We start from the raw sequence: 18261 nt of genomic DNA, 5'->3' as shown, positions 1-18261 counted from the left end.
GTTTCGTTAGTAAAATGCTAATTTAATTAAAACTTGCACTAAAATAATTTGACGTAGGTGTTTATATTCGTCATACTAAATCCTAATTGAATAATTTAGACTTTATTAGAATAATTTAGATTTTTCCCAATATTAAAAACCGACCTCGTGTATAACTCTGTCCTTGTGTGTGTGAGGAGGGGGTAACTGAATAGGGACCCTAATTAAATAAAATTAATTTAATCCTGCCACGTGCTGTCAATCTGGATACAAGCAAGGAATTCATACATATTCATGGGTAGTCGAAGCTAAACCTTATATTCTGATTCTAGGGATTGCTTCGTTAGAGATCCCGCCCCTTTTGTCTTCCTGAGGTATGGTTCGCTCTTAGCCTTACCTACACCTTCGGGAGGGAGGGGGTTATGGTCGTATTTTATTGCAACAGGTTATATGTCCTATCGGAGAATTCCCTTGCCGAATCTGTTCTCGGTTATATCCGTACCTTTTTCGAATGTCCCTACGAGGAAGCTGAACTTTCCCAGCACGGTTAATTCCGCTGTAATGATGGGAAGCATTTACTTGCGCTCCATCGCATGAAGATGTGACACAAAATCAGAAGGCGAGGGGTCAAAACTACCGCTCTAAAGGAAGTCAAACTAGCATCCCTATAGGAGAAGCACTAACCGTTTGAAAATTGTCAAGATAGCCCCGTCGACATTCCTCAGTAGGAATGCATCAGGTAGTAAGCAATAAATTTACTCCATCCGAACAAGGAGAGGCAAAACCTAGCAGGGTGGAACTCTTAGGACTGGCCTGAATCATACCTCAGCTTATGAGCTGCAAAGGCATTCCCTATTAAAAATAGCCAAGACTGCCAGGCTGTGCCAAGGAGGTATTTTGATTGGTATGAAGATAACCTACTCAAGCATGGTAAACTTGGTTGATGTTACTTCTTAATATTATCAAATCCCGTAGAAGTTCAAGAAAAATATAATATGAAAAAGATATAAAAATTGCATGTGTAAGAGACTTAGCAGCAATGATTATTATAATTTTGTTAATGATTATTATTATTATTTTTTAATGATTACTATTTTTTTTTAATGATTATTATTATTTTTTAATGATTATTATTTTTTTAATTATTATTATTATTTTTTTAATGATTATTATTTTTTTAATTATTATTATTATTTTTTAATGATTATTATTTTTTTTTAATTATTTTTTTAAAGATTATTATTTTTTTAATAATTATTATTATTTTTTTAATAATTATTATTATTTTTTAATGATTATTATTTTTTTAATGATTATTATTTTTTTAATAATTATTATTATTTTTTTAATAATTATTATTATTTTTTAATGATTATTATTTTTTTTTAATTATTTTTTTAAAGATTATTATTATTTTTTAATGATTATTATTATTTGTTTTTTAATTATTATTATTATTATTTTTTTTAATAATTATTATTTTTTCAATGATTATTATTATTATTATTATTTTTTAATGATTATTATTTTTTTAATTATTATTATTATTTTTTAATAATTGTTATTTTTTAATGATTATTATTTTTTTAAATGATTATTTTTAAATGATTATTATTTTTTAATGATCATTATTTTTTTAATGATTATTATTACCTTTTTAATGATTGCTATTTTTTAATGATTATTATTTTTTTAATGATTGTTATTTTTTAATGATTATTATTATTATTATTTTAATGACTTATTTTTTAATGATTATTATTTTTAAATGATTATTATTATTTTTTTTAATGATTGTTATTTTTAATGATTATTATTTTTTAATGATTATTATTTTTAATGATTATTATTTTTTAAATGATTATTATTATTTTTTAATGATTATTATTTTAATGATTATTATTTTTTAAATGATTATTATTTTTTTAATGATTGTTATTTTTTAATGATTATTATTATTATTATTTTAATGACTTATTTTTTAATGATTATTATTTTTAAATGATTATTATTATTTTTTTTAATGATTGTTATTTTTAATGATTATTATTTTTTAAATGATTATTATTTTTAATGATTATTATTTTTTAAATGATTATTATTATTTTTTTAATGATTGTTATTTTTTAATGATTATTATTATTATTATTTTTAATGATTGTTATTTTTAATGATTATTTTTTTTAATGAAGCTAATTTTCCGTTTACCATTTCACAACTGAAGATTAAGGGGGTAAACGTCTACCTTAGAAACAGGGGGAAAAGTTGATTTTTCTCTTTCTTATATAAAAAAATATTCTTAATCTATTCATATAAAATAAGAACGTTTTCTTGTGAAATTTTAAAAACTACTTTTCAGTAATTTCTTTTGTTGCTGTACCAGGTTTTTGCTGCTAGAATAAAGTACTTCGCTAGTAAAAAAAATGTAGTCCTGCGCGAACAAGTGGCGAAATGAAAACATTTTTTTTTCATTACGATAAAAGAAAAAAAATCAAAATCACAAAAGGAAAAATCAAATTTTAACAAATATTGAAATAGTTTTCTCGCTTACAACTAAAATTTTATTTCTTTTTCTATACTTGTTGAAATATGTGCAAAATAAAATAATATAATAAAACGTTAAAATAACTCAATTCCGAGCAGCGCTGGATACGTACAGATAACATTTTTTTATATAAAAATATGGTAATAATAATATCTGTATAAAATCACTAATATAAAATTTATCAACATAAGCTGGTGCCTCGAAAATCATTAAAAACAAAAGAAAATAAAAATGGAAGAAAAAGATAAAAAGAAATAGAAAAAAGAAATAGAAAAAGGATAAAGAATGAAAGAAAAAGAAAAAAGAAAGAAAAAGAAAGAAAAAAAAGAAAAGTGGATTCAATATAAATGCGTATACGTTTACGATAGATAAAATGGAATGTTTTTTTAAAGAATCAAAACTAAAAAAAACTATTTTCTTTAAATTTCAGATACATAAATATTGGAAATGTTCTATTTATTCTAAAATTGAAATATAAAATGGATATAAAAATGCATAAAAATAATCACATAAAAGTAATACATTTTTTTACAAGAGAGTATTTTAAATAGACTTTATGAAAAATTAAAATATAATTATTAATAAATGTTATTATTCCCATGTAGAGTGCCATTCAGAAGGTCACAGTGGGCCACATGTGGCTAACCGGCCTTAGTTTCATTGCTCTAGTATTTTTCATTTATTAGAATAATACTGTCTAACTTTGTTTTTTTTTTTTTTATTAAAGTTGAATTTTACACAAACAATCGCCAAATTTAAATTGCTGGCCTCTGCTAAAAACTAGGAACACTTTTGCTAAGTACGCACGCGCACATCTTATGTAAAAATCAATAAAAACAAATGTATGAACATGGGAATATAAACTTTCAAATTGCTAAATCCCGAGCAGCGCCGGATACGTACAATTTGATCGATTTTGTTTTGCTTTACAAAGTTGTTTTCTTGCATTAACAACAAAATAAAGGATTAATTCAAACACGATTATTTTGCTTGCGTTTACAATATCCCCAGTATGAACGTTCGAACTAAAGTCAAACACTATCTGACGAAGGGTTATCCCGAAATATTATAAACCAGAAACTTTCACCTAACAATGTTGACGTAAGAACACAATGCAAGCATAAAATATAAGAAAAAAAAATTGTATTACTAAAGGCGAATCTGCATCGCTTATATTCCACAGTTAAATGCCTTACATTTGCTTCAGTTTGTGTCTATCCGTTACACCTCTGCATTGCATTGCCTTTTATAAAGTTTATGTATTTATATAATATGAATATTAGAAACACTAGAAAATTAAATAGCAATGTTAGATGTTAATAGTAATCGCTCCAGACAAAGCATGAAGCCACTTGATGTAAGCAGCTAAAAAAGGATTAATGTCAAAAACTAGTCAACACTAAGTAGTAAATGGACCTAGAAAACAGCAATCCCCCGTCTCATCTGTCAGAAACCTTGCTCATGGAATGTGAGGACTAAAGGACAAAATAAAGGAAACTAGAATTATTATGTCACCTACTCTACTAAAGTAATACCCCACTTATCCAAAATGATGTCCGCCCAAACTGCCACGCTAAGCTAGTAAAACATGGGTTTGTTACACCCTCGAACAAAACTATTTCACGCGGTGAAAAGAAGCAAGAAAAGTCATAGCAAATCAGAATAAAGTAAAACGTTGTATTTTTCTGTTTATGAGTGTCCGGTGTGAATGCAGACCCCGCGATATTTCTGGAAAATCCTTCAATAACAAATTAATACTACCATTGGATTCCACATAAACTCTTACTTGAAAAAAGCCGTCTGCTCTTAGTATAGGGCTTTTTTTTTAATTGTGCCCCACACAGATCAGAGAGATCACCACATTAAGGTATTTCTATATCTTTCTTTTCTTTGTGATGTGGTGTGTTGCACACAGGGCCTTTGAGCGTGTAGTGTTGTAGCTTAGTGAATGTGTAGAGTGCTTAGCTGCTTGGCTTTCAGGTGCTTTGCTCCTCTTGCTTCCAGCTGTAACCGCCACCTATACTCGCAAGAGTGAAGGGGAGGCAGTTTAGTAAGCCCTGCCCACTGGTGGTTAGAGCGTCTCACTGGTCAAGACTCGCATGCCACCTCCTCGTGGTACATCACGGTTTAACTGGGTACCTTGCGGCCCCAGGCTAAGTGTATGTGGGATCTCGGAGTAGTCTGGAGCCCCAGAGGTGTTGAGTGCATGGCCCTCCGGCGTGAGGACACGCCCTGGCTTACACCAATCCAGACCCCAGCTATGTGGTCAAATAGCAAAATGTCATCTCGGCAGCAGGAGTTGGCAGTCATGGTATGAGCGCAGCTGATATATTTTTCAACCACCGGTCTCCCATGGCGGATCACTGAGCGGATGAATCAAGAACGATCAACGGTCAGGGATCAACACCCAGTTAGCGGGTACTGCGGGGCAACCTACCACTGCTCCAGCTGTCGCACTCCTGTGCTCCGCTGGGGTCCGCAATGTTGGGTCCAGAGGTGGATGTTCTGTTCTGGGCATGCACTCATCCACTACTTCCCTGCCCCGGCGCTTGACGTTTCAGGCAACTACTATGGATATGTCAAGAATACACAGACTTCCTGAACTGTAGAAGACTGAAGCGCCTTGCCAATCGTCGTCCTCGACGTTAAGGGCCTATGATGATGATGATGATATCTTTCTTTACTATTGTTTAAAAATCACTGTGTGTGTTTGTTTGTGTGTTTGTTTGTCTGTTTGTTTGCTTGTTTGCTTGTGTGTTTGTTTGTGTGTTTGTTTGTGTTTGTCTGTTTGTTTGCTTGTGTGTTTGTGTGTTTGTTTGCTTGTGTGTTTGTTTCTTTGTTTGTGTGCTTGCTTGTGTGTGCTTGTGCTGAGCCTATCTTTTGCAAATTTCACAAAAAGTTAATTTATATCTCTGGCAGTGTTCTTAGATATGCTTTGTACTGAAATTCATCCGATCAGTATGGAAAATCGGAAAAATCCGATCTTAAAAATATTCTTTATTCTCTGATTGATAAAAAGAATAATTTTTACAGGGGACTCTTTTACGTTACACCGGTGTAACATAAAATATCTGCCTGTAAAAAGTATTGTTTTTTATCTATAAGAGAAGAAAAACTATTTTTAAGATCGTCAAACCCAAATATCAGCTTAAGTGATATTGTAAAAAAAAAACACACAGACGGGATTTGATGAACGACATTATCATTATTATTTTTATTTTATTTTTTTACAAATTAGTCCACCGGGCAAATTATTCCTCGTAATATATAATATTCAATAGAGGATTGATTCTATAATAATACATACGCAATCTGCTGAAATTAAAATATCATGTTTAAACGTATTATACGACTGGGTAACGGCGGGCATCCAACTAGTTATCTATATACCTATGAAAATGTTTATCGGCAAACATGGTTTTCAATTAACTAAAGAAAGTAAACATTTCAAGTACTATGAGTTCATCAGAACACGTTTCATTAAAGTACTTGTAAAATGAACATAGAAATCTACAAAATCATGTAACTCCTTGAATTTCTACCAGAAAGCAGAGTATATGTAAGGAATGAGCACCGTGAGGATTTACATTCTTATTCTTGAGTATTGATGGAGAATCTCGAGTCAGTCCCTAAAATGACCGAAGCAGTTTATGATTTGGAAGCCCCATTTTTATTTATTGTTGAGGAAATTATTAAACTTAATTTTATTTGAGGAACTAAACTTCAAAAAATATATCTTAACTTTCCACATACTTATTGTCGTTTTGCTTTGTGCATTTTTCACGTCTTTCATATCGTAAAATGCGCCAGTGATTTCCGGGAGTGATCGGGATTCTTCATCAATACTCGACACTGACTTAATAAAAAATCGAAATACTCTGCTTGACCATTTCTTGCAAGTACGGAAATTAGTTAATTGGTTATTAAAAAAATGAAAATAAAAAGAGATAGTATTATGTTCAATGGTACGATAGGAGCACGGTTGAAACAGCGTTTATTTTTTTGGTTTAAGAATAATATAATTAACCGTAATAGTTGAATTTTAACGCAAGAAAAAATACGAGGGACGTTCTAAAAGTAAAGTCTCCTATTTTTATTTTATTTTTTTGCTGGAGTGGTACTGTGAAGACGAGTGAGCTTTTGTGCTCCAGAATTTATTTTTCTACATAGTCACCACCATTCTCGATGAACTTTTGCCAGGAATTCAATGACGCAGTTCTGTTTCTGATGCAAGTCCATAGAGGGGATTGCTTCTTAGAGTCTCATAACGTCAATATATGTAACAGAGAGATGAAACTTTCAGGTCCTGAATACATAAGTTCAGTTATCATAACAATGTAATTTGCAATCGTCTCTGATCCATTCGAGTGGACTAAAAAATAGGAGGCATTACTTTTGGAACGCCATTCGTATTAATTTGCACTGTAGAATTTCTCACGTATCCTAAATACTTGCCGCGCATTTTTGAATTTCTTAATAATAGCGATTACTTCCGTTTTTCGAAATTCAAAATTTGAATGTGTTGTTTGATAAGAATTAAAAGTGAAAGTTAAATGTCAAATATTCCGATTAAGTTGGGATTCCACACAAAAAATTAAAAAAATAATTTTTACGCCCGTCGAGTCAAAAAACAAAAAAAAAAAAACAACAAAAAAAATCTCAAATAAATATTTGTCACAACATTAACTCCGAGAATTCCTAAAAGTTAGGAGTAAAAAATAATATATAAAATTAAACAAAGTTAAACAAATATTTATTTCAACGCTTTAATATGTATCAGAACCCCTCTTCATCCTCAGCGATTATGGTGGATTGCTCCTTTTAGTCCTAAACCCCGCATTACCATTTTAGTTACAACAGTGTTTGTTTGTGGATATTCAATATGAACGCCCCCCCCAAAAAAAAATAAAAATAAAATAACACAAAAAAACAAACAAACAACAAATCACGGTATCATTATAATAAAAGACCCTAAAAAATCTATTACAAAATTAATTAAAATCGTCGTTTGATCTTAGCATAAGGTTTTGTTCAAAGTTGCATCACACACAGAGAGAGAGAGAGAGAGAGAGAGAGAGAGAGAGAGAGAGAGAGAGAGAGAGAGAGAGAGAGAGAGAGAGAACATAAAAATAAAAGTTCCTTCAATAAAAATGTTTTCCCCTGCATCATCACCTAGGTAAAATCGCACGGAAAAATCGATGCACTTTTTTTTTTTGAAGAGACAACTTTTTTCAAAGTACGTTTATCCACCCTGAGGCGCAATATATTAAGACAATTACAATCGAGAAATTTATGTCATTCTCGTATAGACTGTTTCGTTGTATCATAGGTTTTCAGTGTGGCTAGACAAGTAAGTGCTTCAAGCCGAAATTGAAACCACCCCATTTCTCTAGAAACACGCACGCACACACACACACACACACACACACACACACACACACACTATGAAATTCATTGTTATGCGTCGACTTTCCATTCTACATTTTAGAAGAAAGACCTCCATTGTTTTGGAGTTTACTTCAAATGTATACGACACAAAACATGATACTTTACCTTAAGTCAGAAATTCATAGTGTATCTACCCGTGAATACAATTGAAAATGCAGCCCCGTAACAAGATCAAACTTTCTGAGACAAATTATGAGAAATCCAATTGTGGTATTCATGTTCGTACGAGATTTTAAAATGATATGGTAGGGTCTCCGTTCGCGCCGGAAACTATAAACAACGATTCGACGTTTTTCTTTATATTCTCTAACTTGAAAATTATAAAAATTTAAAAAAAAAAGAAAAAAAAGAGAATATGGGGTTCAGGGCTGGGAGTGTCCTCATATATTCCCTAGCAATGCTGGGTTGTCTGCTAGTTTGCAGATATATATTTAGTGACCGAACACTTGTTGAGATAAGCGGCACGTCGTCTTTACTGAACACCTCTTCCCTCGTTCTCGCTTGCTTTCGTACGACTAGCAGATGCTGTCTTCAGTTGGATTCAATAGCACTGTTGAAGATGTACTGTCCCTTTTTATGGTCCCTGTAGAACCTGTTCTTAACCATGAGAACTGACAATGAACCCTAGTAGGTGCTAGCGCACTCGTTGAGACCCACTAGTCTGATGATGTAACAATCATCGAATTATGATATAGACAGGTCACGAGGTCAATGTTGGTATTTATCTCTCTACGACTTTTTTAATAGGTTTACACAGCAAGGCATAAGTAGGTATTTGTTTCCTTCCGACGGCAGGAAGATGCGACACATGGTCGAAACGTAGGGAAAGTCAAGCCAGTGCCCCTAAAGAAGGAGCACTCTGAAATTTTCCGGTAAGGGCGCATCGGGCAATAAGCAATAAACTTATTCCACCCGAAAAACGGGATGCAAGACCTCGGAAGGTGGACCTTCTAGGACTAAACGGAATCATACCTCAACCTGACAGATTCAAAGCCATTCCTTATTACAAAAATGACCAAGACTCCAATCAGATTGAGTCGAGTACGCATGCTTAACTAGAGTGGATATAATCTACTCAGATTGTGCCAAGGCATAAGTATACATCAACAGAAATGAAATCTTATTATTTTTATATTTTTACTTTTTGAATCCTTTGCGATGAGTCTTAATAATTAGTGTATTGATTTTTTGGGGCGGGTGTGTGTGTGTGTGTGTGTTAAAACCATAAAATAAAATCTTGATCGCCCTTCGGGGCCCGTGGCGCAGTTGATGGAGGCGTTGATTCTCTACGGTTCCAGGTGAGCATTGTCTGAAGATAACAGTTTCAATCCTTCCCAAAGCAGGCCTGAGAATTAGTTGGCCAAAAACGTGGTGAGACAACAACAAGGCATTAATTGCTGGGGATACAGTAACAAGACTCAGCATTCCTATCCCGTCGCAGTTAACCACCTGAGGAAGGCCAGAGGATGAGTTGGCCAAAACGTGATGAAACAACAACTATGAAGATCAGAATAACAGTAAAAAGAAAAAAAAAATCAATACACAAATGAAATCTTGTCGGAATTAAATCGGGGAAAACAAAAGAAAATACTTTCGACTAAACTTGAAAGAAAAAAATTAAAATCAATTATTTTAACAACATTAAGTTTATATCGCCTGATCGCAGTATTGCATCCCTGCGCTTGTTTTACAGATACTTCCACGGAATGTGTTCCGATGAACTTACTACTACTCCCCCCCCCTTCAACAAGCTATCGGACAAGAAAAAAATCCAACTCCTTCCCTATAGAGTTTGCGAGATGCCGAATTCCCTACACTAATGACTTCTTTTCTCGGAAAGCTTGACTTTGGAATTCCTTCTATGCTCCCCTTTCCCCGACCGTACTAACATGCGGAAAGTTAAATGTAACGTGAACAAACACTTGCTGCTGAATCCCTCACCAATGTTACCCACTATAATCTGGCTTCCATCACAGTAGCCCGTACGTTTTAATATCAATCTGCTGTTTGTGGCTAACAAGAGTAAAGATAAAATAAATGAAAAAATAAATAAATAAAAAGATTAGCAGAGTGTAGTATATGTTCTAATACTACACTTTGTCTTTTCTGTCCTCAGTCAGTTGTCGGACACGATTAGTAAAAGAGAAATTCTTTTAGATTAAGACAATTTTATTATTTTGTCCCAATCCAGAGTGCTCCGTTTTGGGAAGTTGGATTTTTCATATTAAATCTTGTGTCTAAATCTGCCTCGTGGGGAGAATGGTCGATAGGGAGAGTGAACGGAACGGCCTTGTCCAGCTGTCAGATATATTGAAGATGTATTTAGTTTGATATACAGCTTTTCTAGAAATCGCTGTGTGTGTATATGTATGTGTGTGTCTGTGTGCGTATGTGTTGTATGAATGTGTGCGTGTGTAGCTGATGCACCTGACGATATTCCAATAACGCAGACTCTACAGACGTTTAAAAAATATTCGTAAGAAACGTAATGTCTTTATTTCGTTACTCTGAAAATGTCATTCCAGTTTTCGTACGCCCGTACGATATCCTATAAGTTGACCCAAGTATCCCCTGAATGACCTCGATGGTCAGTTTTAATGACGACATTAGCTTTCTAATAAAATGCACCCACAATACTAGTACTCCTACTTTCACAGCTACTATGTTGATTTTCATAACAGGCAAACTTTCGTTTGTGTATGTGTGTGTACACACACACACACACACACACACACACACACACACACATATTTGTATAAGAAAATGACCAGCGTGCTGAATTTACGTATGTAAAAGCATGTTTTTATTTCAAAAAACTTTCTGCGTTAGTTCGATCGTCCATCGATACTTATGGTTTAACAGAAACACTGGAAATCCAACCTGTTAAAGAGTTTCTTTTTTTTTTTTTTTAGGGCAACGAGTTGGATATTTAGTGTTTCTGTGAAATCGTAGATATCGATATGCACCATCAAACACACACACACACACACACACACACACACACACACACACACACACACACACACACATATAACTCAAAGACTAAAGAATGAAACTGCTAATAAAATGTTAAAAAAGTATATTCATTCCAGAGAAAAAAAAAAATGCAATAATTACTTTTCCGGCAACATTTCATTGTAAACCTTGTTAATTATTTTATATACGAAAGGAAAAGAGATTTCATTTGAGATGAACTTATGATGCTCTTGTGATGCAACGAAAACTTCTGTTCAATTTTATAATAGTGGCGTACTGGCGTGGTCAAAACAATGTTTTTCTTTGTTTTAGGGGTAAAAAACGTAGTACTTAAGATTCGTCTAGAAAGTTTGATTCTAGTAAGAAATTTTTTTTCCAATTGCCAATTAAAAAAAAAAATAACTTTCTAACTTCGTGACCTTGTGCCAATATTTGTATCTGCTATTTTGTATCTATAATAAATGGGGGCGTAACAGCAAAATTCTTCACTAAAAGTCGATTAAACCAAAAGTCAAATATTACGGTTCGTTTGTATTTCTAAACTATTTTGATATTTAACTGCGCCCCCGCTTTAAACTTGAACCACATTTTTTTTGGTGTTTTTTTAGCGTTCTTTTCTGCAAGTAATCAAACGGCAAATTATAAAAGCATTGCCGAAGAACAAAAAACAACCTGGAAAATATACCAAGTGAACCAAGTGCAAAAAAATATTAACAATTACACTTAAAGGGACGGTTAAAATTTTTAAAAGATCTCATGATTGGAATGTATTAGATCGTTTTGTATCCAGTAGGATACCCGATTACCAGCCAGAACAAAATAAAATATTAAAAAAGAAAAAATAAAGAAAGCGCCGTAAATGCAACAACGGTCAAATAATATTAGAGACGAAAAAAAAAAAAAAAAAAAAAAAAATGGAAATAATTGCAAAAGAAAGATGAAAAAAAAAAAAAAAAATTAAGATTCAAGCAGAGCATAGGGACCATTGAAATATCTCATCTACACGCATTTTTTGATAGAAATGTTTGCTCTCAAGTGTATTTTAAGTCCTGAAATAAAATTGTAATTTACTGTTCTTAAAATGGTTCAATTATATATATTTTAACTTGAATCGCTCACATAATCTACGATTATTGTTAAATCATCAAATAATTATATTTTTCTTCATTTACTTCGTTAAATTACCGACATTTAATAAAAAACGAAAAAGAAAGACATACTTAGTCGATAATTTAACAATAAGAATCACGATCGCCGATTAGCCGCGAGCGATTCAAACTTTTACTGAAAAGTTAACAAATAATGACCTCAAAATATCAATTACAGTTCAAGATTAAAAATACAAAAAATATATACAAACATTTTTTTAAATCTCAAATCTACGCGAAAATTGCTTGCGAGTATCGTTAAAATTCTACAGTTGAATCATCATAAACAGACGGAACAAATAGAGGAGAGACGAAAAGAAGAACTTACTTGCAGAGACTTTCCGTAAATGTAATTTAAATACACTTTACTGACAATGAATTACGAAACACCACGGAAGAACCCATTTTACCAGCTTTGCTGATCATGCTGGTTGCCCGATTCCAGGGGTAGAAAGGAAGAGACTGCATTACATGCAGGCGCGCATCCGTGCATGTGCGCGAGTGCAGTAATAACATGTAGTGCATCTAGAGAGAGAGAGAGAGAGAGAGAGAGAGAGAGAGAGAGAGAGAGTGCACATATTTTATCCTAATGCATCTGCAGGAAATGCACATGTGTCAGCCTTCAACTGATGAAGAATCCTTCTTTAAGATGACAACTTTTGCATGCATCTAGTATGCATTTTGTTGCTTTTTTTTTTTTTTTACAAAACACACTTTCTTCTTTAATCTCAATATAAAAAATGCTATTTTCTTTTATTGTGTTCTGCTGTGACCACTAAAGTTCTTGTATAATTAAATAATTTAAGCATGCAAAATTATTTCAAATCCTTTTTTAATATTAAAAAAAAAATCTTGTTTTATAATTTAAAATGAAGGATACAATTTTGCCAGTGTTCGTGACAAGAGTTTCAAAATAAATAGAAGAAAAAGCCACGCCCCCCTTAGCGAGAAGCAGAATAAACGCGTTTAAAAAGTTTCAAATGAAATGCAAGGCATTTCGCGCTCAATATCTAAACGTCGTTATTATTTGTCGGATTGGCTCTACAAGTTTGATGAAGTAGAGGAAAATAAGTTTGTTTTTCTGGCTTCCTTTTCAATGTCCAAGTAAATCTTCATCCCTGACAGAAGGATATTTTTTTAAATGAATTCAAATAAATAGATATACTTCATTTAGTAAAGAAACTTAATATCTATATAAAAAAGCAAAAAAAAAAATAAATAAAATAACAGCAACAAAAACAGAAAAACAAACTTAAGTTACTTTCGAAAGAGGATAAAAAAAATTAGCAACAGAAAAGAAAAATAATTCGGTAAACGAAAGTTCACGTTTTTCTAATTTATTATATCGGATCGGAGGCGGCGGGGGTGGGGGATGAAATAGAAAAAAGTGTGAAGACCAACTTTATATTTAATCGAAATTATTTTAATACGCCCAAGCTGGAGCTAAATGCCGAAGAAGAAACCGGATTTTTATTTTTATTTTTTAAAATGACCTTGATCACCGAAAGGAGCAGTGACGCCCTTACACTAAACCGGTTCCTTGCCATATCGTACGCGGGGGCAATTGATGGTTGTCAAAAAAAAAAAAAAAAAAAAAAAAAGAAAAAAAAAAAAGAAAAAGAAAATCTTAAAATTTAATTCTAATATTCCTGTTTTGTCAAACGTTCACTTTGTATTTATCAAATAAAGTTTATTGTTTCGTATTTCCGTTGGTAAAAAGACTAATAATGAGCAGTTTTTTTTAACGGTAATTATTTGAACGGTTAGTTCACGGTAATTTTAACCATACCAAATTTAATTGAAACGTAATGTTTACAGACTAAATTTTAAAACAGTAAAATTTGATTTGATTACGTTCACCAATAAATTAAAAAAAAAAATCGTTTCCTTTATTGAAATAAAAGTCCCTTAATTTTTTAAAACAAGTTAATTTGTTGCATATATATATATATAATTATATTATTATTATTATTATTATTTAATTCTAAGTTATTTTTAGTGACGTTTTCATTTAAAAGTTTCAAAAACTGAAAGCATTTGCCTCGTGTAAACTTTAGTTCCGGCAACAATGATATCGGTATTTACGTGCTAACAGCAGCAAGAAAACAGCAAGCAACGTGACACAGTGTATTTCTAATGGGGAGAGGCGGAAACAGCTCCCCAAACGGGGATTTTGGAAGGTATGAAACATCGAATGTTCGTTATTTTTAATAATTGCGCCGAGATTTTAGGAATTGTTTCTTCGGGGGAAAATCGTCGTAGAAAGAAGTTCGTTTTTACTAAAACTAAACCCGTTCATATATATATATATATATATATATATATATATATATATATATATATATATATATATTCCGATTCGAGTTGTATTGGAGAAGTAAATTGGTTTATGTTTTTAGTTCCATAGTTGATCATAGCACAACGATGTTTTTTTTCCTTCTTCCTTTTTCCATCCGAGCCACGTGTGTGTGTGTGCGTCTGTATTCGATCGGTACCGGCTTATTAAAGAGTTAATTCCAGACGTCATCTGATACCAGTAGACAATTTTACAACAACAAAAAGGAAAGAAAGAAGAGAGAGAGAGAGAAAAAAAAAAAACATTCCGGTGTGCGTGTGTGTGTGTTCGACCGGCAGCAGCAGCAGGTCGCACTGACCTTTTTGAAAGAGGCGCGTGCGCGCGCGTACGGATGCGCGCACCAAAGACCAGCCAAATTCCACTCTAGAACTGGCGGCGGCGGTGCTTTACTCTTCCTCCTCCTAGTACATTTTTGTAAAAAAATATATTTTGACTTGTCAATAACACGAACAAGACAGCCTTCATATGTTGGACACACTCAAAAATAACCACGCACCCCAGAAATAAAAGAACAAACGCTAAATTGTCTGGAGATGTCATCTCTTCTCTCTTTTTTTTTCTTTTTGTTAGCGCCTTCCTTGTGGCATTATTACACAGTAATAATTCTGTTATCTAGTATAGCTTTCTCTACAGTTCTTATTTAGAATACAACCGAAAAAAACTACAGTAAATCTTTATGATATTCGTACCCGTCACAGAACTGCATACCATATTCCAAAAATCACACTAATTAAGTAGTTTTACTTTTTAAAAGAAAATAATTTTTTAACGATTTTAAACGATTAATGTGAAATCGATATCATTACAAGGCCGTTCTCGAAAGATTAAATTATTGTGGACTTATCTGGTCTTTTTTTTCATGATGATGATGATAATGTGAGATAGTCTCTTTTTACTTATTCATAGATTTTGATTTTCTTAGTTAAACGTAAAAATACTTGATTGAATGACATCTTCGTTCTATAAGGGCTACGTAAAGATTTTCCTGTATTTTCTGTTTTTTTTTTCTAAAATTAGGTTGAATACTAAATAAGAAAGTTTTTTGACTTGCCACGAACAAGACAGCCTTCAAATGACCGACAGACAACACAAGACTAACCACACACAAAAGAAATAAAACAACAAAAGCTGAATTGCCTGAATGTGTTACGTTTTTTTTCTTTCGTTAGCGTCTTGTGGTATTATTACCCAGTAATAATAATCTTTTTTAGTTAGCGTCTTGTGGTATTATTACCCAGTAATAATAATCTTGTTACCTAGCCTAACTGTCTTTGCTTCTTTACTACTAACTAACGAGGCGGATGTGAAAAATAACCTCACAAAAACAAACAAAAATAAAAACAAACACCAGAGTAAAGGCGAGATGCCCCATTACAATCGACACACAGTCTCACTTCTTCGCTTGCTTGCGTATTATGAACTGTGCGTGTGTATATATATATATATATATATATATATATATATATATATATATATATATATATATATATATATATATATATATATATAATCATATTAGTTTACCTATTCCATCATGCCAGTAATTATACGAGCAAACAGCGGACTCTTGAAAAGAGAAAAAAAAATTACCTGGCAAATATACTCGGTGAAACAAGTGCAAGAAAGTGACGGTTAGAATCTTAAAAATATCTCTCGGTTGGAATGTATGAGACAGTGGGTGAATAATGTCTGACATCCGGTAGGATACTCCATGCCTGCTAGAGCAATATGATACGATGTTTCGCTACTTCGACTACCAATCATAATAATAATAATAATAATAATAATAATAATAATAATAATAATAATAATAATACATACATACATACATACATACATACATACTGAGAAATAACTCAAGAAAGATGGCTTATATATAACATTTTAGTCCCCTTCCTCGACGAAGGTAAAATTGAATTCAAAATGTTTAATGCTAAAATAGTGACACTCTGAATGTGGAACAAAAATACCTCAGTCTCAAAGATTTATTTTCGTGTGACTAAGCGTAGAACAGATAACACACTCTGATCGTAGCCTGAAGGCTATTCGTGTCAAAGTCTGATATCGTTACATTATTATTATTTAATCTTACTACTTAGCTGAGGAGAAAGATACGTGTAAATCAGCTAAATCATCGCACCCCAAAAAAGTAGCAGACCTTATTGTAATCATCTCACCGTATTATTATTAAGCTGGTTACTAACCTTAGTAAGTTTACAATTAAATTCTGTAGACGTTGTATTGTTACACAGAAAAACACGACGTTTTATTCGATTTTCGGACTAGGATCACAGTGTAGTATGTGTTTGCGTTTTTAGGAGCTTTCCCCTCTTTTCCGGGGGCGGGTATGATTTATTGACTAAAATTCCCTTATTAGCGAAGGCGGAATGCTACCCCCCCCATTACTAAAAACCGACCTTGAGTCGATCTTTGTCCTCATGTTAAATACAAACAGGTTCTATAGTCTCGCATTTTAGCTAAAGTATTGTATTCATTAACACTCTTCTTACCCTTCACGAGTAGTAAGCTATTACTACTACTGCTATTAAGCAACTACGTTGAGTGTTGTTCGACTTTTTTTTTCTTTACACTATTGAGAGAGAAGAGAAGGGCAAACGGCTGCGGAGTGCGTGTGTCTGTTAGTCAGTCTAGAGGGAATTACGTGTTGTACCATGTTAGCAGCAGCAGCAGTAGCGGCGGCGGCGGCGGCGGCGGCGATGGCTCGGGTTAGAATGACATGTCGTATTGACCTCTCTTCTTCTCAACCTGCCACTCACGGCTTCCTTTCAGTCTCTGCTCTCGCGTAAATGTCTTGCGTTCTATTATACAATAGTAGCGCGACCAAAACATGCCGTTTTATTGAATTCAGGTTCGAAAAATAAAACGAAAAAGAAAGAAAAAAAAAAACTGAACCCCTCCCCCAAAAAAACGAACTACCATATTCTAAGTGTAGTATCTGCTCAGTCTCCGGCTTCCATCCTCCTAGGTATTATCTCCACCTTTTATGATGGAGAGTATTTCGTGTTGTCCGAGGCGAGGGTAGATATTTTTGTTTCTTTGAGATAACTGGCTTTTCCTCATTAAAAACTGACATTGCGTCTAATTTTTGGCCTTGTGGAGGAGCAATTCTGTTGAGTCATCACCTATCCAAGCCAAAAGCTAATTGAGGATAGGAGTTAATTAAATGGGATGTTTGTCTGTAGAAAGATGAGGGACAATCAATGCTATGAACTAAGTTTGATTATATGAAGCAATTTATAATAAATATTTAAAAAAAAAATGGATCGTGGAGAGAAGATAAATGGAAGATTGAATGGGTCTTCGTTTACTCTCGAGAGACAATAGATACCCCTTGTAAGGCAAGCTGTGCGTGTAATTATGAAACAAGAGTTGCGCAATCCATAACCACACCTCTCCTGAGTCCGCATTGTCTAAATCCAACAAAAAGGAGAAAACCAGGTTGACAAGAAACAATGCCGAGATAAACAGAGGACATATATATCACCTTGTATTCCTAAATGATCACTCATTTTAGTATTGGCCAGGCTCAACGTTGCTTAACTTATCTGATATATTGGGAACAATGGGTAAACGTGGCTATGATGCTGTATATAGGTAGAAAGCAATAACTGGTTATTTGCTTTGCAAAAAAAAAACAAAAAAAAAACACGATTAGACAGTTCGTGTTTCAAAACTACTTATACTAAGTTTATATAAGAAATTAACAGAGGCGAATATAAAATAGATTGTCTGGTGCGTTGAATTTACTTGCAATACCCTTTCAAGCACAACAATTAGAGTAAGTTTCG

General features: G+C 33.1%; 1 protein-coding gene across 4 annotated transcripts in view; it reads right to left on the bottom strand.

Moving 5' to 3' along the window:
* The window catches only part of LOC145279597 (uncharacterized), a 318995-nt gene that overhangs the window by 144191 nt on the left and 156543 nt on the right, over nt 1–18261 (bottom strand). Inside the window, exon 1 of one of the 4 annotated variants that reach the window (XM_080130759.1) lies at nt 12425–13023. The exons of the other annotated variants lie outside the window; for them this stretch is intronic. The gene's annotated coding sequence lies outside the window, so the exon portion shown is untranslated. Of the gene's footprint in view, nt 1–12424; nt 13024–18261 lie in introns of those variants that run through there. 4 annotated transcript variants of the gene reach the window in all.

Source organism: Euprymna scolopes, chromosome 7 (assembly GCF_053919585.1).
Source record: "Euprymna scolopes isolate OS-2025 chromosome 7, ASM5391958v1, whole genome shotgun sequence".
Taxonomy (NCBI): Eukaryota; Metazoa; Mollusca; class Cephalopoda; order Sepiida; family Sepiolidae; genus Euprymna; species Euprymna scolopes.
This window is presented reverse-complemented; position numbering and strand designations above follow the sequence as displayed.